General features: G+C 43.5%; 1 long non-coding RNA gene across 1 annotated transcript; it reads left to right on the top strand.

Annotated features, from left to right (window-relative positions):
* On the top strand, positions 1-27,920 carry LOC134478498 (uncharacterized). The gene is made up of 3 exons (XR_010051141.1): positions 1-152; positions 23,989-24,187; positions 27,141-27,920. It is a non-coding gene; the product is annotated as an uncharacterized LOC134478498 (long non-coding RNA).

Here is a 27,920-nt window from a genome sequence, read left to right as displayed (position 1 = left end):
GAATGCTGAGGACGGTTTCTTCCTGAAAGGCCACTTTTCTAACGAAAACGTTTGGTGCCATCTGCTGGCCAAACTTAGCCGACGTCTAAGAGTTCACAGTACAAATGGCTCCCATGGAATCGGACACAGAAAACTCCGCTACAGCTCATTTGGTAAGTTTCTAAGAATTCAGGTGATTTAAATTGGCTATTACTGAAAAAAGTGGTCTGGTGCTATTCAGCCTCTCCACTTGGGGATGATATATTTTCAAACACAGTGGCTTTCTTTAAGTGAAAGTTGGTAATACATTTTATGCAGAGTTTACTTTTTGAGCCAAAAGAGGGGCAAGAACTCCAGAAAAAATATATATTTTGACACAAGGTGAGAGAGAATTTGCTAAAAATCTTCTCAGCTCCTTCTATAGGATTTCAAGAAAGTGGAAGATTGTGTCTACCATTTGATTAGCTTCCACTGTAAGAGTGTCACTTTCCACTTTCCTAGCTGACATATAGACTACAGTTAGTCCCTCTGATGTTCCTTGAATGGGCGTTGTACTTTGTAACCTATCATTCCCGAGGTGAGAAAAACAAGGAGAAATGGTATTTAACATCTTGACAAGCCCATGGTAAGACCGCAGCTTTAACTGGCTGGTGTAAACATAAATTACACTTCAGACACACCTGCCTCCTTATAAATGATCTGTGTGTAAAAATTTCCACGCATACAAGCAACCAGCGTGAAGAGCAAGGAGTAACAGCAGTTCTCCTGGAAATATGGGGGTCTATCAGCAGAGACAAGCCTTGACGCCCCATAATCCCCAGGACATTCAGAGCGAAGGCCCCGGTGTGTGCCTCCCTGTTTGCTGACCTTAGGAAATGTGATCCTACCTATCCAAAAAAATCACGACGCTTGGCAGAGTGGTAGTGTTCCATGCACTAACTGGTTTCTCACTAGAATTCAAATCAGCACTGCCGAGAGGAACCCCCAAAACAGCCCAGCAAGAGCCGGAAGGGCTGAAAGGTCATTTTGCATAAGCCCTTCTTCATCCAAACACATGAGTGGTGGCCACGTCATTGTGGTGACATCATGGGCCACGGCCCCGTCAGGTGAGAGCAGGGGCAGAGGTGAGGTCTGCCCTCAGGCCCTCCGTCTCCACTGTGCTTTCTTTCACTGACATCTTTCGGGAGGGTGGCGCAAAGCTACAAAGATGACATGAGAAGTGATGAATATCTATACTATGGGTAATGAAATGTCTTTCTCCTTTAAAGAAATAAAGCCATTATTATAAATGAAAGGGGACGGGAAGCCAGTAGAACCCAGCCATGCGGAGAATCTACAGCAAAGCTCAAACCAGCATCGATGGCGTTGAGCCTCTTGGGTGGACTAGACACCTTGCATGCTTTGCCTTCAAGTCTCATCAACATTGTTTGGTACCCATTTCACTGAGAGATAGACTGAGGTTCAGATGGGCACATTGTCCACCCTCATTTGGTAATGATGGGGAAACCCCATGCAAGAAATCAGAGCTCCCCAAGTCCACATCCCATCATCTTTTCATTTCACCAGCTGCTCTTCTTAGCATCTACACTTGCACCGAAGTGCAGAATTCTTATGAGAACTGAAGAAAAGAGGCAGAGGCCCTGAAAGTCCACGAAAGCAACTTCTGCTTCAAGCACAAAGCAGGTGCTATTTCTGGGATGCCAGAGCAACATGGGTTGCTTCACCATGCAATGTAACCTCGTAGCTGTTGAGCTCAGCATTTGCCTTTAAAATGACAATCTCTGTGTCGGGGTGAGAAGGGTTTCAGCCTGAGTCATGCAGGCTGCCAGACCTGGTTTGTTTTCAGCCAAGTGCGGATGGTGTGCTCATCAGCAAGGCATGTTGTGGAGGATGTACACACACACACACACACACACACACACACACACACACACACACACGCATCTGCTCCTTGCAACCTCCCCAGGCATCTGACACAACAAGCTCTGTTTCCACCTCCCCACACCACCGCATCCCTGAGGAATGTGCTCTTTGCCGAGGTCGCGGGCAGGAAATGACCTTGAGGAAAACCACTTGCTGTCATTCCTTGAATGTTCTGCTGTCAGCTACCAAGACCGTGAGGCATGAGATCCTGAGTGTCTCCTTCAGCTGCACAAACAGAGGTCACCAAAGGATTCCAGGAAAGAAACAAGTTGGTAATCACAGCAATGCACATGGCCCAGTTAGGACAGCACCGGTGGGAGCCACCTGGTGCTGTGACGCAGATGCTTCCGAGCTCAGGTTTTACAGCTGCGCTTTCCAGGGCCTGGGATGCTGCACCACGCATCCGCATCTGACCCCGCAGTGCTGCCCATCACAGATGGGTCTAGCACCGGTGCGCACTGCAGGCAGTCAGCACTTCCTCTCTCCACGCCGTGCACTTAGAAGTCTCTGGTGTGCAGAGGTCAGGAGCAAGGGGCTGGCCAGCAAGCACCTCTGCCATCAAGGTGACATGACGCTGGGAATGAACTGGTAAACTTGACATTTACTGTAAGACTGCTGGACTCACATTCTCGGGAAGGTGGTTTCACCCCGAGACTTAAGCAATGCTGCTGTCAATTCTGCTTGTTCAGGGTTCTCAGATTTGTGCGCTCCTCTCCACGGTGCTTGTCTTTCTTCCCTCCCAGTCTCATTCCTGCTCCTCAAATCCTGCAGTAGCTGTTACTATGGGTCCCCCACCTTCCACACACCCCGCTCCCCGGGCCCGTACAGACCCGACTGCTGCCAGAGTGAGTGAGCCTCAGTCCAAAGCAAACGACGTGTATTCACTGTCTCCCTGTATCATTCCTTCTTCCATCAGACAGATCCCAGAGGGGTTTTTTTAAGAGGGTAAAAGAAAACAGAACAATGCAGATCAGAACAAAGCAATGCAGGTGACACAGGTTTTCAAAGCAAGTCAATAGGGAGATCAACAGTGGCCACCATAATGTCTCTTGTTTTCTTTGAAATAGTTGTCTATATCTTCACACACAATGAATTCAAGCAAAATGAAATAGAATAAAACTGATCAAAACAGAAGAACAAAAGCACTACAGGACTTCAAAACCAGACAATAGGAAAATCAACGATGACTACTGTATGTTTCTTGTTCTCTCAAAATAGCTGTCCATACCTTCATATATATGGAAATTAAAATAATACAAAACAGACTAAAACCACTCCTAACAGAGAGTAAGAGCATTACCACACTCCACAACATGATGATAGGAAATCAGCAAAGGTTACCGTAATGTCTCTTTTTCTTCAAAGTAACTGTTCGTGTCATCACGCATGATACAATCAATTCTCTTAAACTCTTTAGGAGAAGTTCCAGGCATGCATAAGCCTCTATGTGTAGATCTATCCTTTCTGCATTAGAGGGAAAAACAAATTATTAGAAAAAGAAGCAAAAAAGACAAATAAATAACAATAACAAAGAGCCTAAAACAATGACAATATAGACTTTCAAAACAAGGTAGCAGCAACATAACTAAGGTTGTTATTTTACATAATGATCTTTAAAAGAGTTTGTCAAATTTCCAGATATAAACATGCAAAATTGACCCAATCCTATGAATGGTCATTGTTTTGTTCCAAGAACTAACAGAATTAGTAGCACAATCATCTTAGATATCTTAAGTGTGTATATACAAATTCATGTCTTTTTTCTCTTCCCTTCCTTTTTGCTCCTTTTCCTTGAGTTATTGTTTGCCCTTTGAGTAGTTTCTTACCCTTTCACAATATTTATTGAGGATTTTGTATCTTATTTACTCTTACAGTTTCTTACAATAGGGAAACTATGGTATCTATACATGTGAGTTTGATTTATTTTACTTATAAGTGTGGTCTTAAGTTACATCCATTTGCCTATAAAAGCCTCAATGTGATCCTTTTTATAGCTGAGTAGTACTCCATTATATAAAAGTACCATATCTTTTCTATTTGTTCCTCAGTTGATGGACATTTAGGTTGTTTCCAAGATCTGGCTATTACAAATTGTGCTGCTATAAGCATGGGTGCACATATATCACTGTGGTATGATGTTTTCAGTTCTTCTGGGAATATGCCCAGAAAGGGAATAGCTAGGTCAAATGAGACCTCCAATCTCAGCTTTTTGAGGAATCTCCAGACTGACCTCCACAGTGGTTGTACCAGTCTACACTCCCACCAATAGTGTACAAGAGTTCCTTTTTCCCTGCAGCCTCTCCAGCACTTGTTGTTGGTAGATTTCTTGATTCTAGCCATTCTTTCTGGGGTAAGATGGAATCTCAGTGTTGTTTTAATTTGCATTTCTCTAATGACCAATGACACTGAGCATTTTTTTATGTATTTATTTGCCATTTGTATTTCTTCATCTAAGAAGTGTGTATTCATCTCAGATGCCCATTTTTGGATTGGGTCCCTGAGTTTTGGGGGTCTGATTTTTTTTTAATTCTTTATATGTCTTCAACTGAAGTCCTTTGTCTGAGGGACAGTTGACTAAGATTTTTTTCCCAATTCGTGGGTTTTCTTTTTACCCTGTTGGAGATTTCTTTTGACATGCAAAAACTTCTTAATAAGACATGATCCCAGTTATTGATTCTGGGGAGTATTTCCCATACAGTTTGACTATAGTTCATGAATTATCTGCCTACCCCTATGTCTTCAAGGTTTCTACCTACTTTGTCTTCCAGCAGATTTAATGTTTCTGTTTTAATATTTAGATCTTTGATCCATCTTGACTTTAGTTTAGTGCATGGTGATAGGCATGGGTCTAGTTTTAGTTTTTAGCATATGGAAAGCCAGTTTCCAGCACCACTTTGTAAAGAGACTATGTTACTGCCAGTGAACTTGTTTGGCTCCTTTGTCAAAGATAAGGTAGCTGAGTGTGTTGTCACTTGTAGTTGTATCTTCAAATCTATTCTGTTGATCTTCAAGTCTGTTTTTAGTCTAGTACTATGCTGATTTTATCATAGTAGCTTTGTAGTATAAGTTCAAGTTACGGATTGTGGTGCCTCCTGCCTTGCCTTTGTTGCCCAGAATTGCCTTTGCTATTCTAGGTCTCTTCTGGTTCCAACTGAATTTTAAGAATGATTTCTCTAGATCTGTGAGGTATGCTAATGGAATTAGCTAGCAGGATGTGACGCTCACCATATAAATGGAATGCTAATGGAGGTATTTTGATTGGAATTGCATTAAATGTGTACAACAATTTTGGGAGAATGGCCATTTTCACAGTGTTTGTTCTTAGAACTCAAAGTTTTTCCAGGTTCCCAAAACTCTCCTTTGCATCAGGGGAAGCTTCCTTCCCCTCTCCCTCTGTTTTTGGGTTAAATCTGATTGACCTAAGAGTTGGACCGTGTTCTGCACCAAGGACCAGTTTACTATGCATCTCAGTTCTGGCCAATGATACTGCAACGAAATGTGTGTGGCTGTGTCCGGAATCTTAACACGTGTTCTTATCTGCATATAACCTGAGCATGATTCTGCCATTGCCACCATCACATCGTCTTATTCATGTTCATGCTTTCGTACCTACAGAGACTGTAAGCTCGTAGAACTGACCTTTTCTTACACTGCTGTTTAACCATTCCTGATTCTATACCTGGCATACAGTATAGCTTCAGTGGTGATGAATTTGTTGAATGAATGATAGTACATTTTCTGGTGAATTTCCTTACAGAAAAAGGAACAAAGCCCCTACTCCACAATAAGAGAATACTCACTGGATGAATGTAGCTGCCTTTTCCAGAGTAGGACGCAAGGCCAGAGGTCCACCTTCTTTCCTAATTAGGAAAGATTCCTCTGTGTTATACACAAGCAGAGCTCTCTACAGGATGTGACGCTCACCACATAAGTGCAGCGACAAAGTGAAGTTTGACGACACTGAAGTCAGAGACACTTAACACTCTGTGTTCTCCGTCTGAGTCATGGAAATCACCAAGGAGTACAGGAGGGATTAAATTTAAAGCAGAACAGACCCTGGCATCACCTGCAGGGCGTGGCCACTTAACATGAATATCATGTAAAAGATCTGCAACCCTAATCATCAAAAACATTAAATGCAAAATCCTGAGGCCAAGGCAGGAGGGTCACAAGCTCTAGCCCAGCTTGGGAAATCTAGCAAAACTTTTTTTCAAAAACTCATAATTATTATTTTTAAGGTGGGGGGGGGAGGCTGAGGATGTAGCTCAGTGCAAACGCCCTGGATTCAGACTCCAGAACAACAACGGCTTGTTCTTATAAAGCCCAGAGGACAAATTAGGAAGGTTGTATATGGACCACTGTGGAATCACTTGCAATTAAGAAGAGTAATTTGGCTCCTGTTCCTGTAATTACAACTTCTCCGGTGTGGACAGACAGATCCCTCATTGTGTCTGGAACAATCAGGGCATTCCAAACACAAAGCAAGCCAAACTAGCAAACCCCAGGGCTGGCTCTTTCAACAATCCATCGCTCAACAGCTCTGCGAGGCAGCCAGCTTGAGGACCCTGTTTCCTGCTATTGTAAGCACAGGGAGCCTGGAATTCCATCCAAATGGATTTGACCCTTTTCTAAACAGCAATGCATAGTTCCCTGATTAGTATATTCCTGTGTTTGGATGGGAAGTGACAGGACTGGGAGAGGTGGAGAGAGAAAGACACAGAAAATAATATGGAAAAATAACATCACTCTCAGCGCAATCAGGACAACACTTAGGACTCTGGCTTTGTCCACGGTGAGGTGTGCATGCTCGCTCACAGAGAGACACACATCAACGTCCTTCATTAGCAATGTGCAATACAGTATCCTGCCTGAGAATAAGCAAGAAGCACACCTGATTTTATTACTAACTGTTGCTGCTGCAGGGGATTTCTCTAATCAGGAGGGTGCAGGAAATGATAAAGTATGACCCCCATAAGATTGTCTCTATTTACAGTTCTGTTCCTTAAAATATTAATTGCTTCCCACAGTGATACCAAAAAGGGATCTTTTGGTGTTAAGCAACCAGCATGTTTCCTAGATTACGCTGGAAAACTAGTCCTTCTCCACACAATGCCTTCTGTCACCACCTTCTAATTCTTTACTGTTTCCTTCAATGCTATGGGTTCTATGAATTTTTTCTCAATCTGTAGCTGAAACTCCCTCATTTAGGTTAATTCGCCCTATGTTCAATAGTAAACATTTTTATCATTGCATATCAATGTCTTTGTCAATGACCCAAAGGCAGAGAAAAAAATAACTTGCTACTTAATGTTCTCTGAAGTTTTCAAAATGCAAAACTTACATGCTTTATTAGGTACCACCAAGAATGTACCACAGAATGAGAGAAAATCATGTGTGTCAAATCATGTGTGTCATAAGAGGCTTTTATCTGGAGCATATGGGGATTTATTGGAACTCAAGACAAATAACTTAATTGAAAGTGAGCAGTAGTCTGAATAGATGTTTATATTCTCCAAAGAAGATATACATATGTGCAATCACAAAAGATGTTCATGTTTTTTAATAATAATCACCTCCCAGGTAAATGTCACTGGCATTGATACTTCCACTGTGCAAAGTTATTTCCAATGTCATTAAATGCAAAGAACATGCAAATCAAAACCACAGTAAGACCCCACAGGGGGACTATAATGCAAAATATAATAACAAGTATTAGTGAAAATATGGAGAATTAGAACCTTCATATTTAGCTGCTGGAAGTATAAGATGCTACATCTGCTTTTAGAATTAAATTGGTGGTTTCCAAACTGGCTAAGCAGGGTTATTGTATGAACCAGTGATTCCACTTCTGGATGCTTACCCACGAGAAATGAAAACTAACATCTACATACAAAAGATGGTATAAGAGCAATGGTATTATTAACAGGAACCAAAAGTTGAAAGACCTTAATATCCATCATCTGATGAATGGGTCCAATAATGTGATGTATCCATACAATGTAATATTTTACAGTGATGTGTGCTACATGAATTATCTTGGAAACATACCGGGTGAAAAATAAACAATCACAAAGGACCATATATTATATGATTTTGTTTTGTAAAATGCCCACAATTGGCAAACCACAAAAGCAAAAGTAAATTAGTGGTCCCCTGGAGGATGGGGCAGGGGTAGGAAAGTATCCTAGACAGATATTTCTCCAGAAAGATACAGCAAAGGTCAAATGAGTGTACTGGGTGTTGACAGCGAAGTGTCACTGGGATTCATGGTAGAATAATGCCCCAGCTTGGTAACTATTAAAAGTCACTGACCTATACACTTTAAATGGGTAAATCGCATGCCACGTGAATTGCAGTTCAGCATCTTTTAAAACTATGAGGTTAACTGAATACTCAAAAGTCAAAATTCACTATGAGGTCACTTGAAATTTAGTTGAAATTGTGGTGCAACGTGAACCTAGAGCCACATGGTCTTGTCCTAACCTTGACCCTGCTCAGAACAGCAGTGTCAGTGAGGCAAATCCCTCAGTCTCTGGCCCGTGTCCTCACCTGTACGTGAGGAGAGACACCCTCAGAAGACCTCCCCGCCCTCAGTTCTTTCAAACACCAGTGACCTCCAAAACAATGATAAAAATGGCCTGACTGTTCTTTGAACTCTCCAGAAGTTATCATATTCTTTTCCTTGGTTTTTGAAATTCCACCATGACTCCACTGGGTAGTTAAAATAATAAGTTAATTGTGTTTGATTTCAATAAGAAAAAAGTGTTTTAAATTAGTGTGATTTGTTTATGTGCTGATAACGACCTTTTCTGCATGGTGGTGGGTTGGGCAGGTCAGGAGTGAGGTCCACCCACCCAGAGCTGCTACTGCACTGAGCAGAAGACACCCCACCCCTCAGTCTCGCTCCAACCCTCCCATGCTGATTCCTATGCTGTGTGCCTTGCCCATGTGATTGTGAGCCTGTGAGGTTCCTATTTTAGTCTCACGTAGACTTGTGATTCTAGGCTCTACGTGAGTCATATCATGGCCTTACATTTTTCAGACACGAGTTTCATTGTTGTTGTGACCTTTTATGACTAAATGGGGGTGGGTCCAAGATGCTGTCTCCCAAGAGCTCCCGTCTCAAGCTCGATCAGATGGCAGCCTGACACGGTAATGCCGCCTAGGCTGGCGGTGGGGAGTGGTGAACAGAGTCCGCTAGCTTTCAGGCCCCCGTGCTTACTGGGGTGCAGGGGTACTGATGTAGAGACAGTTGGCTTTCTCTCCTCTCCATTTCTACCAAGCCTCTGAGCTCTGTTCCACAGATTATCTTTTCCTCAAAAAAATAAACATTCATACTTTTAAACTACAGCTTATGCCCAGATCCGGTTTTCTCTTCAAAGATTTCATGTGTATTTTTCCACCTGTGTACTGTTATTATAACAAAATACCCAAGACCAGATATTTATAAAGCAGCAGTTTGTTTGGCTCATGGATATGAAGCCTAAGATGTCTAAAAGCAAGGTATGAGTGGGGCCTTTGGCAAGGGTCTTCCTGCTGCATCCCATGGGAGACAGAGCAAGGATGACTGCTGGGGTCTCTCTGCCTCCTCTTCTGGAACCACTAATGCATTCATCAGGGGCCCCACCCTCATGACCTCATGTAACCTTAATTACCTCCCAAAGGCCCCACTTCCAGTTACTGTGAACACATGAACTTTGGATGGAGTCCAACAGGAGCTTTCAGGGGGTCACCTTGGAATCATAGCAATAGAGAAGAGGGCAAAATACAGTGAGGGGCTGATTGTTTAATGCTTGTAAAATAAGCATCTTCCACTGGCTTCTGAGGTTGGAATTGAATCTAAGGTTCCCCTGCCATCCCACTTCAAGCTGAGCAAAGTCACAATGGACCCAAAATAAAAATCTATCCATGGACTGGATTCAAAACGGACCTTGGGGAACATCTGCATAGGTGTGGTTATGAGACAGTTAAAATGCTTAAGTTCTCCAACAGATTTCTAAAAATGAAAGTAGAAAGTTTCCATGAATATAATCTACTGATAACCCAATTAGAATGTTTCTTGAGGTGCACTTAAGCGTTAGTTAAGTGAAGAAACATAACCCTACCTCTCTCTCACTCCTTACTGGAAAAGGAGTGTTCCTCCCCAGGGTCTTCACTGCTTCCTCCTGGAAAGCAGCCCTCGTCTCTCTGGTCTCTCCACCCAGTGCTGATGTCAGATCTTCCTCTACACCCTAAGGCTCCCTCAGGCTCCTCTTCTGTAGCTTTTTGTTCATCTCCCGGCATCCACTTGACTCCATGAAAGATTCAAGAAGACAGAATAAGATATCACTGAAGAAAGTCCATTAGAAATTGTTGGTCACTGTGTGAATGCATGGTGACTCTGGTTGATAGCAATATAACCCACAGTAGCACATCAGTTGTTACGGAGCTCCCCTGTCAGTTCATGTCCTTCTGGGTTTTATCAGAACCAGGGAAGTGACACTGTTTCCTAGGACTGCTCAGGGCAGTGACGGGAAATCAATAAGCCTTGTCTCAAGCATCTTTCTCCTCTTGATGTCACCCCTTGCTGTTAGCTTCTGTTTTCCGTCCCCTCGCATCTTCACTCAGAACTGTCTTACAGCACTGATCCCTGGTTCGATGAATTAATTGACACTGTAGTGATACTGATTTAATGGGCTGCTTATCCCCAACAGTATTTGCATTTTAAAGAGAGCCATTCTGAGGGGGCCACAGTGGATGCTGAAGGAGGCATCTTTAAAGGTGAATTCCTGTAACACATGCACCAGTCTGGGAAGCTAACTTTTACCCTCTTCGAGTACACCAAGTAGGCGACCTTGTTATGTTCCTCACCAACCTGAAGCCTGAGTTCATCCTTTGCTGTAAATTATCAGGGAGATGAGACAGTCTCTGCATCTAAGCAAGAGGATTTCCAAAGGAGCAGTAAAAAATCCTATTTCTCTACAAAGTGCTCAACTTTACCCCAAAGGGCAAGGAGGATCAGCTTTATTGCAGTGCCCGTGTGGTCAGAAGCACAGCCAGCCTTGTGGAAGGAACAGGGTCAGGCAATATTGTTATCCCAAGGACTCCCACGGCCATTGGTTCAGAAGTAAGTCATCCTGGCCACTCTGAGATCGTAGCACATTCTCAAGGGAGGTGTACAGACACCTGGAGGGCCGCACCAGGATGGAGGACCAACTGAGAATCGATTGACAAGGCAAAGCCAAGAGCCCAGTTGCCATGCCTTCACCTGGCTGTTTCTCACTGGACCTGACAGACACGCACAGGGCTCACCCCAACCCAGTCCCTCTGCCTCAACTCTTACTTCCTTCCTGTCTACTTTAGAGTAATGGCGTCGCTCTTGCTTTTTTGGCTCCTATGCTGCCTGTGATCTCTTCCTGACCAGAATCTCTCTTGCCGGAGTAAGTGCTGGTTTAAAGTTATGCAAGTCTAGCTCACGCTCCCTATCAAGTCCGAGTCCACTCCAGCCCACAGGGAGGAAGCAGGACCCTTTTCCTTGACTCAGGTTGCCCAGTTCTTAGGCACATGGCGACCTCTACCAAAGGAACCTACATTCCCAAGGAGAGACTTACAGGATTCCACACTTTCTGGGAGGCAATGATCATGAAATAATGAGAAAAGTTTTCATGCCTTTTAAAAAGACCTCCATCTACATGAATTTCCTTTTTCATTTAATCCATGCAAGAATCCTGGAGCTCTTGATTTCCTGTGCATCCTGTATTCCCATCTTCCCTTGGTTCTCTGTCCAAGTTTAAATGGCTCAGTTGGAGTCAAGACCACATTTGCTACTCATATTTGTTTGAACACTTAGGTTCTGTGAAAATATTGGCCTCCCCAATTCCCAATGATAGACAGATGTCCTAACTCATCGCTGTTATTTTTTAAGTTTCTTGGCAGGAGGGAATTGGCTTCACATTTCAAAGAATTCTTTTTCTGCTAAAAAGTTCTAGAGTCCCCACACCAAAGCACTACAACGTGCACCCCTGAAAAGGAATCAGGGATGCCTTCAAAAGAGAATCTTCCTCTTCGTTTTCTCAAGAGGCCTGCTAATTAGCTCAGTGACCTTGGGTTTAACTTTTCAGATTTTAGTTTTTTTACTTGTAACTGAGGGATTTGATGCATGTCTAAGTTTTCTTTCAGTCAGGACCTACTACAGTTCAATCAAAGCAGTCACAGCAAAGGAAACCATAATTTTAGGCTGAGCACAGAGGTTTTCAGAGGACTATGATAAATTTGCAAATAGAGTCTAAGACCGCATCAATTTCCATTTGCTAATGTAATGCCTTTCCACCTGCTTCTGCTGTGCTTTCGCACTGAGCCATGGGAAATAGCCTTGAGGGTTAGATTTGATAGGCCTCTGTGCCAGCAGGGTACATTCTCCTGCCTTTATATTCCACAGTGGAAAAATAAATGTTGAACAAATTATTCTCACCAGGGAAGATTGAAAGATCTAGCAGTAGCCATCTCCACTGGGTCTGTCTCAGCTTAAAAGGAGTGAAATATGAACACATTTTCATACATGGGCACAAGCATGAAAGACTCTGTCTTAGCTCCTTTGGTCCTTGGATCTTCCCTGGCAGTGTGAGGTTTTCCCTCTGGAATTAAAAGAAGTAGAGAAAGATCATGACCCATTGCAGCTGCCCTGGCATGCCTCCACCCAAACTGGGTTCCTCTGGTCCTTTGGTTCTGGATATAAGGGATCTGGAATATGAGGGGGCCAATGGTCTGTCTAGTGGCTGCTCGTGTGCTGTGTTATTAGCTGAGAACAAAGCTGTACTTGTCACTTTGCTCCTATGTCCCTGTACTTTCCAACCCAGTGTTTAAATACCTCTGCATGGAAAAGGGACATCACTGTCACAACATATCCAGTAATGTCCAGCACAGCGCAAGTCCAGTGAAGGCCACTCCAGGAGCTGTCCTGCGCTAACCTGCAGAGCCTGGCCGCCTGTCTGCAGGTGATCTGGTCTCTCCTTCCTTGTTCTTTGGGTGCTGCATCTCTGTCTCTTTACTGTTCCTGTGGGTTCTCACTCCAGCCCATTCTCTAAATGGGTGTTAAATGGGATCTACTGTGCCACTTTCATGCTGATATGCGCTCTGTTCTCTTCTGGAGTTGTGGCCACTGAGGGCCAAAATGTTTTGGCCCAGAGCTCACCTCTTAACCTCTGCTCCTCCATGTATCTACTGGGGGAGGAGTACTGGGGATCAAACTCAGGACCTCATGCTTGCCAGGCAGGTGTTGCTGAATCTCTGGCCCCTCATAGTTATTTTCTAATGAAAATCAATATGGAGCAAAAAAAAAATAAATAAAAATCAGCTACATCTTCATTTTGTTTATTGCTTCCTGTGCACAAAAATACAGATTTTCATTAAATACATGGTTGCATATAGGAGAAAGAGAGTTGGAAGAAGCTGAAGATTTAATTTTGGAAAAGTGCTGCTGGACTGTAGAATTCTCTGTACTGAGCTCTGAGTTCAAAGGGGTTAGGAAAAGTTCGCTGCCAATGATCCAGTTTATGACGTTTTAGAGAAATGTTCCACAAAGAAAAGCAGCGCTAAGCAAAGAGGAAAATGAAAGTTCCCTCTACCTTAAACGGGAAGACACTGGAAGAAATTAAGTGACAGGAGCACTTGAGAAGAAAAGTATTCCCAGGCAGCAAGAGGCATGCGTGCACACAGAGACAGGAACACGCGACATCAGCATGTCCACACGCTGGACCCAATGGGCAGCTACTACTCCGTTCGTGCTTCCTAGTTACTTCTGCCGTTTGTTTGTGACAAACTGGTTTTCTGCTGCAGAAGCAAGGTGCTGTGAGGTAAAACATGACTTGAGGTTTCTTAAACAGAAAAACCCTTGATCCTCTATTATTCATATCAGAATAATCATTCATTTGCTAAACATGTATTTTGGTGAACATCTACCATGTGCTAGGTGGTGAGTGTATAGGATCTTGGGACTCTGGCCTCAATGTAGGACACTCCAGTCTGGTGAGCGGGCTGGGCTTGGAAAGAGACACCTGGGTGAACAGTAGTGAGGAGGAGGAACTTGTGCACCACTTGTGGGAGCAGAGATGAAAAGAAATCCCCCAGCAGGGCCCTTGGGAAAAGGGGTATCGGTGCTGAGCGTGGAGGGCGCAATGCTCATGAAGGGAGCTGGAAAGGCCACAGTAGAGGAGGGGAGGGGTAAGGGCTCGGTGAGCTCAGCACACAGCAGAAGTCTTCCTATGGCTGGAGTTTGGAAATAAGTCATATTTTGAAGGATACTGACCGATGTCATGGTAGGAAACTTTACCTTTAGAGCACAGGTAATATGACAGTGTAAAAGTACCCTCTCCTCCAGCTTCCCACTCCAAGGGCCCCTCGGTTTTCTGTACTGAGGTATTCTGCTTCTTTCACGGCCAAGTGACCACAGCCCAATCTGTGAACTTTGTAGGACTGGCTCTCTGGTCCCACTGTAGGGGACCAAAGAAGACCAACTCTTTGTTTCACTCAAGCCTCTTGTTTGAGGGTCTCTGAAGACTTAAGCACCAGACTTGCCAGGCTTACAGCCTAACAAAACCCAGGTTTCCTTCTCTGAAAGATACTACCCACCACCTCATCCTGGGGGGGAAGCAAGGATGATCCCCCAGCTTGAACATCCCTGATTGTCACTAGCCATTTAGTACTGGGAGTAAGATGGGAAGCTAATTCTCAGCTGCTCCGCATCAGGATGGCTGTCACCTGGATGGTCACCATCAATTCATGCTTTCCAACAAGAGGACCCATTTATGAGCAGGTGAGAAAATACCCTGACTGCTCCCTCAACAATAGGGGGTGACACTGGGGATGGAGGTTTAAATGAGTGAGCATCAGGGAAGGTTGGCTTCAACAGATCTCTGAAGGCTGCAAGCCGAAGTAATCAGGCAAGAGCAGCAAAAGGAGGTGAAAGGATCAAACCACTGCTCTTGCCTTCACCACCGAGAGCCACCACGGGGCAAAGCACTCTTCAGACATAGAAGCACAAGTAAACCATCCAGGATGGCTGAGCTTCCATGTTGATTTCTTAAAGCTCCAAACATGGGACAGCACTGGGGCCTAACACATGCATTTGAATGAATGAGAAGGTTGGACTACAAAAGTGATTTCAAAACCAAGCTTTATCAAGGCCCGAGTTTTGTCCAGAGAATCCATACGGAAGGCTGTGGAGATGTGTGCCTGGGCTCTATCTGTGCTTCTGTGAAATTCTTATCTTATTTCATTTTAAGAGAAGTGTCCACGACTGGTTAACTGCTAAAAGCTTTCTTTTCCTAAACTGTTTCTTGTATCTGATGCTGTTCAAAAACACCAATGAACTAACTGCAGGGGATCAGGGTGCTCTCAGGGGTCAGGTTGGGTGTATTTTTAATTCATTTGTGACTTAGATAAAAATCAGTCCATTTCCCTCACCCTTGGGGAAAGGCGAGTTTTAGAAGTGGACTGGGTTTCAGAGGCATGAAGCTGCCATCACGGGGTTTGCCTGGCTGGATTTATAAATATTATTCTACCCTGGTCCTTGGTTCAGTAAACAGATGATGACTGAACCACTGTGGCTTAAAATGGAAACCCCGTGGCTGTTCTCTTAGTCTCCTCCCTGACCACCCCCAAACTTCTCTAGGGAACTTGGATTTCCAAACCAGAATGACCTCCTCACCACCAAGCAATGAGGGTAGGCGTTTTCTTCTCCCAGGGTATCTTTCTAACTTGTTATTTCCATAATTAGCTTTAATTACTCTCCTCCTTCTCCTCCTCTTTTTCTTTCCAAACAACACCTTATTTTCATTCTTTGTGGGGGCAGGAGACCTCAAGTTTTTGGCAACTCTTCTTTGACCCAGGTCTCTAAGAAGAATTTCAGCTGGTTAGCAGAGGGCACCTGAGAAACTTGAATGCAGCATGAGACTTAGAGGGGAGGGAGTGGATGGGGTGGGGAAGGCGTCCAGGGGGAAAATGACTCAAAAGACATTTAATACAAATTTTATTACACAGATGAGAGAGTTAGGGACACATCTTTGTCACTGTGGATTCTCTGAGTCTTGAAGGACATGATAGTCTGAAAGCTGGAGGTGAGACTAAAATTAAGAGCATCCATGTATGTTGTTAAAACTAGTTGCAAGGAGAAAAATATAATCTAAGCTCATTGTATTGAAAGCCGTACATACACACTCACACACACCCGGACAGACATCACACACAGAGGCATACAAAGTGCCCAAATTTCCCCAAAGCATCCCAGTCTCCGAGGAGAAGCGGAGTCACTTTAAAGACACTAAAATGTCTGGCTTTGGGTCCTTTTGCTCTCGACCCTCTAAGTCATCTCCAAATAGTTCTGAAATCTCTGCAGGATCTGCCATCAGTTTTGTCACTAGGTCCCTGGTTCTGCTCTGCCCCAGTGAATTCACAGCAGCATGAGGATAAGGAAGGGGGGTAAACTGAGGGATGCTGGGCCGGGAGCACCTGTGTTAAAACAGCTCGCGGGGCACGGCTGGGTCAGATGCGTGCCTGGGCCTGCTTCTGTGAGCAGGGTGAGATTGCAGCCCCCGCTTGCTCTGCTCCTCATGCAAGCCTGGGCCACGTCGTTCATCTCAGCTCCTCTACCACCCAGCACAGACCTGCGAAAATTAGACACACAGGCCTGGGCACGGAGTCACCGCTGCCCACACGCATCTCGGAAAACCCTAGAAACCCTAAGGAAGGACTTCTGTTTGCTTCCGTTCTCTGTGCTTATCGGTCTTGCCTAAATTCCTGGAGCTCGCTTGAATTACTGATCCAATTTGAATGTCCAATAAAAATGTATGTGCTATTTTAAAGCGCCTATGAAAAGCAAATTAAACAGGGCCAGTCTCTCCTACATGTATGTTTTACTTACTAATTCATGGAACACTGGGTTTCAACTCATGTTCAGACACTGCTTTTAGTACTCCGAGTAACACAAAGACTAAGCCGTGGTTTCTGTCTCCGTCTATCATTTGTCAAGGAAAAAAGATTACATGGAAGACAACTAAGTATAAACTTAATCCTAATATCAAAGCTTGATTGCAAGGAAAGAGTGCCTGACAGAAGTTTCTGAGCACCAGCCCATGATCAGCAGGTTACAGAGTGAAATCCTATCCCACAAGAGAAACCTTCAGTTCAACCCAAGACTCCCTCCAGGGGAAGAGAGTGCCGAGATCTGACTTGTACAAGGGGTAAGGAATGAAAGAGGAGGCTTGGCTTTCACTTTGCTTATTCACAAACACACCCTGATTCTGGCTCCAAACAAACAGTGTCTTTCAAAGAAGTCACCACAGAAGGCTGTGACAACCATACTGTTTTTGCTCAGGTGATTGGAATTGTTATTGGTTTGTAATTGGTTTATCAGCCACATGGAAAAGTCAGTCACTTTTTTTTTTCATCTCAGAATTACCTTGAAGAGAAAAAGATACTCTGGGTGTTTGGTCACACGAGATGACAAATATAAGAAAGACAATGGAACCCATACCATGGGCTCCCTGGAGGCACTCGCAGGGCCTAGCGTGGCTTCTCCTAGCACAGTGCCAGACACATAACCAGCAATGAATAGATACCAGTAAAAGAAAAAATGAGGGAAAGAATTATTACAAGGCATCATTATATTCAAATCAGCCAACAAAATAAGCCCTACTCAGGGTCCAAACAGCCAAGATTCAAGCCGAGGAGCTGAGCTCCTACTGCTAAAACTAAAAGAAAAAGGGGTTCAATGTGTCTTTGTTTCTTTTGATTTTCACCTTCATTTCTAATGAAGATGTAATTTTGGATTTTAATTAAAACAAATGTCAGTGTTTATAACCATGTAGAGGTCCCTTAGTACCTGCAAAGAATTTGCTCCAGGCCTCCTTCCTACCCACACCAAAACCCCCAGATGCTGAAGACCCTTCTGTGAAAAGATGTGGAATTTGTGGAGAACCTGCACACATCCTCCTGTGCACTGTATGTGACCTCTAGATCCTAATAATACGCTAATGGTGTGTAAACCGTTGCTATGCTGTATTCTTTAGGGAATAGTGACAAGCAAAAAGTCTGCACGTGTGCAGTACAGAGAGATTTTTTCCAAACATTTTGATCCACACTTGGTTGAACCTGCAGGTGTGGAATCGAATAGTGGAGACTGGGAAACAACAGCATCTGATCCACCAGAATCATCATGATAGCCAGAGGCAGCGAGGTTCAAAGGCAAAAGCTTCAGGCTTGAGCCAACACTTTCAGGTCTGGACAGGCTCTTTGGGGGGCTGGAGACTTGCTGGGCTTCTGCCTCTGTCACTTACCTGCTGGCTCAGGGTCAGGGCTTTGCAGGGCTGCAGACCAGGTCACCACATACTGGGCCCTGCCTTTGGGAAAAGCAGACACAGGCCTGTGGAGGGTCCCTGTTTGTCCTGCCTGGGCTTGCCTTGGGAGCTCTCTGGCTCACCATCTTGGTACCCAGTCTTCCAGGGACTCCAGGATTCCCTGTTCCGCAGGCCTGGGCTAGCAGGAGCTGGCTGTTTTCTAAAAGAAAAGGGATTTCAGAAGAGATTCTTCCATCAGTGGGGTTAGGGCTGCTGGGGATGGATGTGAAGGTGAGCTCTGTCTAGACCATCAAAAGCTGCTACTACTACATTTCAAGTTTCCCAAACAGGACAAAGTCATGCTTCTTCTCCCCGACTCAGACTGCACAAACCTTAAATGAAACAATAGCCTGAAAACATATCATCCGGCAGCTGGCTGATTTTGTATCTCTAGAAACCCCTGAAATGGGCCAGCCAGTCCTATCTGACTCCATGAGAAAAATCTTCCTTCAATATAGAAATTCCTCAGGTGGCCCCCTCTCCTCTCAAATTGGTGTATTGCAATTTTTATTAGTAATTATATAAAATAGTTATTAATTCCATTATTGACAATGTTCTGTCAGAACTAATAATACACCAACCCCCACACTTAAAGTCAATTATCTCATTTAATCTCCATAAAAATTTCTACAGAGGAGAGTTGGTTACCATTTCACTGAAATAAAAATAAGCTGTGTAGGTGGCCCCCCAAAGTGGACTAACAAATTCACAATCTGATAGTCACTGCTGCTCCCAACATATATTATTATAGGTAATTTTTCAGAGTTGCCTCTGAAGAGCTTTTCTCTGTGTTCTGATTGTTGAAAAGCAGTATTGCAATGTGAACAGAAGACAAAAGCAGAAACAGAGGGCCGGGGATTTAGCTCAGTGGCATAAGCACTGCTTTTCAAGCACACAGTTCAGGAGGCTGGGGATTTAGCTCAGCAGCATAAGCGCCTTCCTTGCAAGTGTGTGGTCGTGAGTTCGATCCCCGGTACTGATAAAAAGAGGAAAAAAAAAATCAAGCACGCAGTTGTGAGTTCAATCCCTGGTACCAACAAAAAGCAGAAACAGAATAAAGAGCAAGATGAAATAGTTGGAAACAGCCTACTTGCCCATCAGAGTTTGGCTTGGGGTAACTTACTAAGCACTGATGTATGAGAGGCGAGAAGATGAGACGGCAGTTCCCTGCCCTTGAGTATTGGTCCTCTGTTTAGTGTCCTGCTTTCCAACCCAGCTTCTTGTGTTGACCTGGCCTGCCTCAGCCCCCTGGTAAACTCCAAAGGTGTGGGTCACAGAGACAGTGAAGCCAAGATCTGATTCACAAGGAGCTAGCATGTGTCCGGCATGAGAAAGCTACTCAGCAAACATGGGCTGGCTCCTTGATTCCTTGGCAGAGCCTCTACCGGGTCCCACCAGAACAGCCCTCCAGCCCTCAGGGTTCTGAGCTGGGTGAACTCAGAAAGGCGTGTGCTGTGTCAGTGGGTCGCCACTCATCCTTCTGATTGGGTCTTCCAGGAAAACCAGCACCTCTGGGCTCCTTGTGGTGACCTGCACTGACCTTTCCCAGCTCCAGGCCTGCTCTCAGGCAGGCAGTGTTGAAGACTGCATCTGCCAGGGATGAAAGCTTTGGGAATGTGAACTTGAATGCCCCAGAACTGGGAAACCACCCAGGACAAGAACAATCCTGGGCACCCGTGCAGCTGGCTGCCTTCCCTCTCTGTTTCCCGTTCTCCTGGTGTCCAGTATCTTACTCCTCTAGATGTCCTGCCTAGGCATTCATTGGCAACTAGGAATGCAGCTGTCGAGGGAGATAAGGCGTGAAGATGGTTTGGGGGATGGCGGGAGTCCTTGCCTGATGGCCCTAATAATCACACACTGTCAGTAATCAGAAAGCCAGAGCTGCCCAGTCCCTACTCCATGAAAGAAGGCGTGTCCACAGGGATGTCCAGTGGTGGCATTTTCTCCAGAGAGGTGACATACTGTCACTTTCTAAGTCTCTATCTGAGAAGAAGGGAATGTGTGTGTGTGTGTGTGTGTGTGTGTGTGTGTGTGTGTGTGCGCGCGCGCGTGTGAGAGAGAAAGAGAGAGAGAGAGAGACACTGAAATGGGTTTAGCTAATTAATTGTTCTAGGGTTTACTCTTTGCCAGCCACTCTGGGGAGCCTGGTCTCGGGTATAGAGAGACTAAAAGGTGAATATTCTTAAGGAATGAATGAGATGACACAAAGGAAGAAACACAAAAATGAATGCAGACCAAGCATCCCCAGTCCAAAAATTCTAAATCCAAAAGGTCCACTATCAGAAACTTTCTGAGTGTCAGCCTGACGCTGCAAGTGGGAACTTCTACACCATGAAACTTGGCTTCATGGACAGAATTATGAAAAGTATTGCATAAAATTAACTTCAGGCTAGGAGCCTTAAAAACATACATGAATTTCAGGTTTAGAAGCTGGTTCCTTCTCCAAGGCAGCTCATTATGTCCATGTCAATATTCCAAAATCCAGAGAAGTTTGAAATCCAAAACACTTTAGATAAAGGCTATTCCCCCTGTTTTGTTATCATAATGAACTACGTTGATGACAATAGGTTCCGGATATCTGTGAACTCAGGGGCAGGAGCAGCCGTCCCTAGTCTGAGGTTTCAAAGAAGTTTTCCCAGTGAGACCTTCCTCATGTTAAAAGACACATATGCAGTCTGTTTTCTAATGATTTAGTGGCAAAGATTTCCCCCACCTGGAGCTTTTCCATCAACGCTCTTCTTGGAGCGGCTGTCTGTGCGTGCCTCTCTTTCATGAAACCTCCAAAACCCAACAAGAGCTGAGGCCTCCCCAAAGGGATGCAAGGCACTTCTGTCCAGATGGGTTACAGACACCACGAAGGAAGGGGAGGCTGCCTGGCAGGGGCCAAAGGTGTAGGCAGGGGGCAAATCAAACGCTTGCTGCTTCTCAGGAAATGTTTGCAAATAATGTCGTCCCACATGGGCCCTGGAGTTCAGACATCCGGGGGACCCTCTTTGAGAAAAAAATTCAGAAAGACTCTCCTTATAAATTGTGAGAATCATAGGATTTTAAAGTTGGTTAACAGCATTCTTTGCAGAAAGTGGGCCCACAAGTGAGGGGCCCCAAGCTGAAACCACATAGACCATCCCCAGGCTCCCCAGTAAACCCACTAATGCTCAGGGGTCAAGGAATGGTCTTTCTCTGCAGGGCAGAAGTAGACCTCGCTCACCTCCCATAACTTAACCATCCCTGAGCTGCAAAGGCAGCACTCGAGGCTGTCACCACAGGGACAGGGACGTGTACCCCCTCAGGCTTCCTCTGCCGGCCCCGCGGTTCACCAGAAAGATGCAGTGTTATCTTTGGAACACGAATTTTCTCTAGGATTTCAGTTTGGTGTCTGAAATTTGCATGTTAAAGCAAGTTACAAGATAGAGTAGAAAACAAAATAACTTTCATATTACATTTTTGTTGTTCTAGTGAGCCAAGAACAGAAGATACTAATTTTTGACAATTTATCAAAAAATTTCCCTTAATTCTTCTCTCTCTTCTCCTCCCCATCTTTCTTTTTGGTATTAAAAGTGTCAAAAGTTCAAGCATCTCACATTAATACCAACACCACTTGTTGTTAACACCTTCCAAACATAGCATGATTAAAGCTTAAAAAACAGCCTTGAGTAAACAGGTATTAACAATTCCTTTTATCATCATTATTAAAGCTACTATGACTCTTATTAATATTATTCACAATAATAGCAATTAAGACTTCACATGTGAATTGAAAAACAAATGATTTAATAAAAATACTTTAAAGAACAAAAGAAAATTAGACAATAAGAGAAATAAGATATTTTATAAATAGGAAAAAGATTTGCAAATGGAAAGAAGGATAGAGAAAAGAGAAAGAAAATAAACAAATTTAAGATGTGTTATGTACACGTACCTGCTGTACAATGGATATAATTATTATGTACTGCAAGAAAGTACTAATAAAAAACAAATAAAATCATACATGATAAGAAAAAGTAATTTGATTTCTTTTTAGTGCATATCTAAAAGAGGTGTGGACCATACAGTAATTCTGCTTTTGATTTCCCTAGGAACCTTCATACTCTTTCCACAATTGCTGTACCAATCTACATTCCTACCAAGAGCATGTCAGGGTTCCCTATTCTCCGCTCCCTTGCTGAATTTTGGTGTCTCTTGTGTTGTTGATCACAGCCATTTCATGGGCATAAGGTAATAGCTCATAGAGGTGCATTTCCCTGAGATTTGGTGGTGTTGAGCACCATTTCACGAATCTGTTGGCTATTATGGTTTCCTTGAAGAAATGTCCTGAAAGAGACGTGAAAATTATTATCTATGCCTATGACTGCAGCATTATTTGCAACAGTAAAATATGGAAACAACCTAAATGGCCACCAGCGAATGGGTAAAGAAAATGTGGTACATATTTACATTTGGAACAGTATTCCAACTTAAAAAATGAGCTATAAATTCTGATAAATAAGCCAGGTGAAGAAATATTATGTGATCTCAGTTTTATGTTGTACTAAAAAAAGAGTTCAAATACATCAAGATAGAAAATGAAGTGATTATCAAGAATAAGAAGAGGATCTAAGTAGACAAAACAGATACACAAGATAAACAAGTCTAGGGGTCTAAGATACTCCATTAGGACTACAGTTAGTGAAATACCATAAAGTTAATACATACCATGAGGCCTAAAGTTATGAAATTTTAAAAAAAGTAAGTAGCTTTTAGCTGCTCTTCTCACAAAAAAAGTAACCCTGACTTAATACATCTGTCGTTCTATATCACTATAATAATCATTCTAATAACTACACGAGTCCCAAAACACCATGCTGTAAATCTCAAAATTAGACAGTAAAATTCATTTTAAGTTGAATGAATGAATTCATTATCTATCCAAGGTTTTGGGAACAAATTATATAATGTGCTGATTTTGGTGAGTTTTCCACTCCAAATCCCCAACCCTGGGCCTTATCCAATATTCCAGGCCAAGAGGAACTTCCTTTTCCATATTTAGCCTCATAGTTGGAATAGAGTTGATACTGAACAATTGTCTACCAAAATCCACCCCTCCCTCATGACTTTCCTCTGCGGGGAAGCATTCTACGGGGTGACATAGTTTTGGGTGGTACCACGTAGGCAGAAGTCATTGGGAGGAGGCCCCTTCTGGCTTTGATGGAGGAAGATCTTTCCTCTGCTGGCCTCTTGATCCTTCTCTTCTTCTTCTCCTTCTCATTCTCCCTAAAGAACGTCCTAGAAGTCCAGCCACCATTTTGGAAGAAAGGTTGGTAAGTCTGAAGGAAAGTCCTGCGTGCTAAGAAGATGTGATGAGCAGACAGAAGGTACCTGGCCCTGGTGCCACAATTAGGGGGCTCCTTAGCTCTGCTATGGCCTCCTCCATCTATTATTTTGTGAGATGAATCAGGCCTGACTTCTCAAAGCGTCCACTCGTCAGCACTTCTGGTTCTTGTGAAATATGCTCCTAACTGATGGCTGAGAAAGAAATAACTTGATACCCCACAATTGTCTCATGAACGTTTTAGCAAATAATGCAACAAGTGAAACAGTTCCCCTTTTATACGTTTCTATTTTTTCAGGGTAAAATAGATAATGCTTCCCGATCTGCCTCCTTACTGAGTTGCTCTGAGAATAAAATAATATGAGTGAGAACACCTTGGACATTGTAACTGTATTTTATTTTCTGTAGCAGGTGATACAGACCAATTCTGTGTATCCACCACCTGCTGGGATCAGTCATCAGGAGACTTATTCTCATAAGTCTTCTTAGAGTGGCCACAGAAATCACCCACTGCAGAAAACCAGAGGAATACTGGAATGAGGATGCCATGGCCCCCGTCAACAGAGCCAGAGAAACCACATACTTAACAGATCAGCAGGGTTTTCAGGTACGACCCTGTATCCATTTCCTGGGGCCACCACAACAAATGACCATCAAGCTTAAAACTACACAAAATTGTGATTCTCACAGTTCTGGATGCCAAAAGTCTGAAATCAAGGTGTCAGCGGCACTGATCGCTTCTGAAGCCTCCAGGGGAGAATCTGTCCCCTGCCTGACTCCTGCCCTGTGGTGACTCCCAACTCTCCTTATATTCCTTGGTCTGCAAATGTGTCAGCCTCTCTCTGGCCCATCTGCACACGACATTCACCTCTCAGTGCTCTGTGTCTTTCCTTTTATGACCCTTACAATGACACTCCTCATTGGATTTAGGGACCACTATAAGGGAAATGTACCTTAATCATGTTTGCAAAGATGCTAATTCTCATTAAGGTCATATACTCTGAGGTTCCAAGTGGATGTGAGGGCTATAAAAGAATGTGAAGAACGTAACTCAAATGTTCCTTAGGCCCAGATTCTAGGGATCAGTCCACATCTGTGCAAAAATAAAAGTTTGAGTTGTTCCTTGGGATGCCAAGGGTCTGCAGTGACTGAGATCCTCACAGCCTGTTAGGCAGAGCTGCGAGGAGATGGTTCCAGCAGAAGCAACAGCACCAGGCAAGACCATGAGAGATGCAAAAGCAGCCATAATGGTTGCAGGAAAGGATGCGACTATTTCCGCTGAAGAACTCATCCCCCATCTGACCAATGACCTGTCAACCCCACCTCAATTTCTAGAACCATCTTATCAGGATGCACTGAGCACACTCAGCCTTCCTGCCTCCAATCTGCCGAGGTAGCAGGGCTTCAAATCGTGTCACTGTCCTTTCTTGCTCTGACCTGGAAACAGTCCTAGGGTTTCCCCGGTGCCAGAAATCACCTTAGTCACAGCCTGTCCCCATGGTTGTCCCCAAAAGGCCCCTTTATGGTTCTACAACATTTTCAGGATACAACTTCTGCATCCTGAATCTGCTGTGTGCTCAGATAACTGAACTTCCTCCTTGGCCTCTGTTTCTGAGCCCTGTCCCTGTCTCCTGGTAGAGCTCTTCAAAATGTCCCACTGGGATTCCCCCACCTCTAACACACACTTTGCTCTTACCAGGCTTCTCAAATGCCAACCTTTCCCGACATGTGCTGTAGCTGGGAGACAATGGGCACACCTCAGAGAGTGCTGAGAGAAATGGAAACATCAGAAAGGAAGCTGGGGCTAGGGATTTAGCTCAGCGGCATAAGTGCCTGCCTTGCAAGCAGGCAGTCATGAGTTCGATCCCTGGTACCGATAAAAAGGAAAAAGACAAAAAAAAAAAAAAAAAAAAGAAAGGAAGCTAACAGTATACGAAGTTATACTCAAATATTCCAAGGAAAGAGACACTATGATAACTACTGTTATGTTGGCATATCTTGTGGTAAAACACTATGTTGCTTAAATTGTTCTGTTCTGACCTGTGCTGTTGAGTTTTATGCCCTCTTTTATCTCAGTCTCCTTTTTTTATTATTTACTTTTTATTTTTATTTTTTTAATTAAGGGAAAAATAGATTTTAAAAAAGCAGGAAATATTATAGTAACCACTTTGACTTCCTATTAACTTGATTTGAAGCCAAGATGCTCTCACCATCTTGTTTTGACTGGTTTTATTCTATTCTGTTTTGCTTGATAGTATCAACTTTGAGGGTATAGGCAACTACTCTGAAGGCAATAAGATTCACTATGATGCCCATTCTGGTTTGACTATTATCATCTTTTGAAGTCCTGTAATGTCTCCAATGTTTCAGTTTTATTGGTTTTATTCTGTACTGTTTTGTTCAATTTCATTATAACTGATGATATAGGCAATTCTTTTTAAGATAGCAAGAGGCATTATGGTAACCATTGTTGATCACCTTGTATTCTGTTTTTACATCATGTACTATGTCCATCCTTTTGATCTGACTGACTCTGTTTTGTCATGTCACATTTGGTTTTATTTTCTTCAAAAAAAAGTGATAAGAACTGTGGGAGTAATAAAACCCAAAATGTGTAATTGTTATTGTAAAAAAGAGAGGAAAAGAAAGTGCGCTAAAAGATATAACTGCATGTATATTTAAGTGTATAAGATAGATAATCATATTACTGAGTTTTTGTTGGATCATTGAACAGAACTGTTTGCAGTCTCACTGTTTGAATGTCCACTTTGTATGCTTTAATTTTGTAATTTGAACAACTATTTCTAAGATGACAATATGTAATCTATTAACTAGTGATTTCCTACTGTTCATTTTTTTGAAATTCTGTATTACTTGTACCCTTTTTCTGGTTTTTTTTCTTTTTCTCTTTAAATAAAATTTTTTTAAAAAAAGAAAGGAAGCTAGGGGCTGCATGGGTGCCGACCCAGAGAACACTGAGGTCACCCCCAGACACAGGGCTAGTGGGACATGGAGGGCAAGAAATCTATTATTATACAAGGAGGTCTATGGGAACTGTCGGGTGAATGGGACAGAGATTAAAACCCTAAAAGTTATTGAAGAAAACGTCCTCACCTGACAGTTATTGGCCACCATCCACATTTCTATGTCCCTCAAGCATGTGTCCGATGACTTCCCAGTCTGTCTTTAGCCTAGAGCTTCCCTCTCAGCCTTGCACCTGTTATGCAGAGGTGTACTGGGCATCTCCATCTGCGTCTTGCCTGATGTCACTATCGGCATGACCAGACAGAGCCCCTTCCCCTCCTTCCCCTTGGGTCCTAGCATCCCTGGTCCCAAAGCTAATGTCCAGGAGTCACCTTCACCAAAGTGCTTTCCTTTCCACTCTTCTCCATCCAAATAGGCACAGATTAACACCTTTAAAGGAAATCAGGGAGCGAGAGCAAAGGAGTTCAGATGTGGAGGTTTGGTCCCTAAATTCTTAATCCACAAGCTCCAGCTGCACCTCAGGATGAAAAGCAGACTCTGCTATTGCTTACCTGAAATTCAACTTTTATTCCTAGATTTCTCAACTTCCTGTTTGGTGAGGAACGGCATGTGACCCACTGCTGGCCAGTAGGCTGTGGATGGAACTTCCCAAGATGGCCCTTCTCGGAATGAAGGGAGCAGGGCCTCCCTGGCAGAAAGCTCTTCTATCCTTATACTTTGGTCCTTCCCTCATTCCTGCTGAGAAGAAGACAAGAACCATGCAGCAATATGAAGGAAGCAATATGAGGAGGATGGGCAGCAAGAGGATGGTAATATGGGAAATGGTAATATGGGAAATGGGCAGAACTCACAATGGAGATGCTACGGAGGCCTCACTGGACCATTCTTGTGTGCTTAATTACAGGACTCCTTTTGCATAGCACAAAATAAGCCACTCTGTGTTCAGTCCACTAGAGTTAGGTTGACCTTCATATCCAGTCTCTGCATCCTCAGATTCAATCGATTGTGAATTGAGGGTGCTGCACACTGTGTTTGAAAACAAAAATTACATCTGCACTGAACCTTTACAGACTTCTTTTTCTTGTCACTCCTTAATACAGTTAACGATATGCTTTTAGAAACATTTGCATTATTAGGAATTATAAATAATCTAGAGATGATTTAAACTACTGCATAGGAAAGGACATGCATAGATTCTATGCAAATACTTCACAGTTTTATATGAGTGGGTGGAGCATCCTTTTGCAGATCTAAGAATCTTGAGGGATCCTGAAACCAAACCCTTGTGGAGAGCCAGGGATGGCTGTACTTTACCATTTCTATTTCACATATATATATGAGCTTGAACCTACAAA

This window comes from Cavia porcellus, unplaced genomic scaffold (genome assembly GCF_034190915.1).
Source record: "Cavia porcellus strain 051 isolate PalLab524CR breed Dunkin Hartley unplaced genomic scaffold, mCavPor4.1 scaffold_13, whole genome shotgun sequence".
Taxonomy (NCBI): domain Eukaryota; kingdom Metazoa; phylum Chordata; class Mammalia; order Rodentia; family Caviidae; genus Cavia; species Cavia porcellus.
This window is presented reverse-complemented; position numbering and strand designations above follow the sequence as displayed.